The sequence below is a fragment of the Mus caroli genome, chromosome 3 (assembly GCF_900094665.2).
Source record: "Mus caroli chromosome 3, CAROLI_EIJ_v1.1, whole genome shotgun sequence".
Classification (NCBI taxonomy): Eukaryota; Metazoa; Chordata; class Mammalia; order Rodentia; family Muridae; genus Mus; species Mus caroli.
In genome coordinates, this window is record NC_034572.1 from 16,875,477 (window position 1) to 16,877,216 (window position 1,740).

General features: G+C 45.5%; 1 pseudogene; it reads left to right on the forward strand.

Moving 5' to 3' along the window:
• The first annotated feature begins 1,189 nt into the window (after positions 1-1,189).
• Positions 1,190-1,675, forward strand: LOC110291961 (annotated as a pseudogene).
• The last annotated feature ends 65 nt before the right edge of the window (positions 1,676-1,740 follow it).

The window sequence follows — 1,740 nt, forward strand, 5'->3', positions numbered from 1 at the left end:
TAGTCGGCCATCACTGGAAAGAGAGGCCCATTGGACACACAAACTTTATATGCCCCAGTACAGGGGAACGCCAGGGCCAAAAAAAAAAAAAATGGGAATGGGTAGGTAGGGAAATGGGGGAAAAGGGGGAGGGTATGGTGGACTTTTGGGATAGCATTGGAAATGTAATTGAGGAAAATACGTAATAAAATATATTAAAAAAATTAAAAGACCAGAGATCATCAATCTTTGGCCTTCATCCAACACTGTGTACCACTTTAGCAGTACCTTTTAAGGCCAGGCTGATCCCTGGCATATGTCTTTACACAATTGCAGAATATGAACAATGATTTCACAACCACACTGGAAGGAAGACACCTACTCTTTCAGGATGCTTGTCTTCAGAATAGAGGAGAAAGTTAGATGGACTAAAGGTCAAACAAAAAGAATCATTATCTTCTTTATTTTGGGGGATGGTTGATAAGAAATATAAATATGCTGTAGGCAGCCAAAGAAATGATTACGGATGTCAGAGGCAATGTGATGAGTTAAGTTTATGGGAAGAAGTATAAAGGTGTCCTGCAATGGAAGGACCTTATGGCACTGGTGAACTGGTGTCTTTCAGCATCATAAAGATAGAATAGTGTGGGGTGTATGGAGAAACTGGAAGAGTAGACCAGTTTTTGTTAAATATTGAGATAGGATCCACTGACCCTATAATCTTTGACTTGCAGGAGTTGGATAGATGGATAGCTTAGCAGTTAAAAGCACTTGCTGCTCTTCCAGAGGTCAGTTCTCTTCCAGGGTTCAGTTCTCAGCACCCATGGAGCAGCTCATAACTACTGTTATCTCCAGTTCCAAGGCATCTAACATCCTCTTCGGGTATCTGTACATACTGCATGCATGTGGTCCCATATGTCTATACATTCAGACACACACATACACATAAAATAAATATTTAATGCATGTGTGTGTGTATGTGTGTATGTGTGTGTGTGTGTGTGTGTGTGTATGTGTGTGTGTATGTGTGTGTCTGAGTGTGCCACATGTGTGTGAGTACTAACAAAGGTAAGAAGACATTGTCAAATTCCCGGGATATGAACTTACTGGCAGTTGTGAGCTGCCCCATATAAATGCTGTGAACTGAACTCCAGTCTTTGGGTGAGCCAAGGCATAGTCCAGTTCCCGCAGCTTTAGGGAGGGGCCCACCGTGCCCACACCCAGCCAGACTCGACCATGCTGTCCCGCCTGCTAAAAGAACACCAAGCCAAGCATAACGAACGCAAGAAGCTGCAGGAGAAGAGGAAGAGAGACACTATCGCTGCAGCGACCTGCCTGACCAAAGCGTTAGTGGATCACCTCAATGTGGGTGTGGCCCAGGCCTACATGAACCAGAGAAAGCTGAACCATGAGGTGAAGACCCTACAGGTCCAGGCTGCCCAGTTTGCCAAGCAGACAGGCCAATGGATTGGAATGGTGGAGAACTTCAACCAGGTACTTAAGGAAATTGGGGATGTGGAGAACTGGGCTCAGAGCATGGAGCTGGACATGCGCACCATTGCCACCACACTGGAATACATCTACAAAGCGCAGCTGCAGTCTGCACCATCCTAGACTAAAACCCACCCTTCTTACTTCACCCTCCTGGACAGGAGGGAGACTGGTGAGCCATGAATAAAAACACAAGCTTCCATTCAGAAGAAGAAGAAGAAGAAGAAGAAGAAGAAGGAGGAGGAGGAGGAGGAGGAGGAGGAGGAGGAG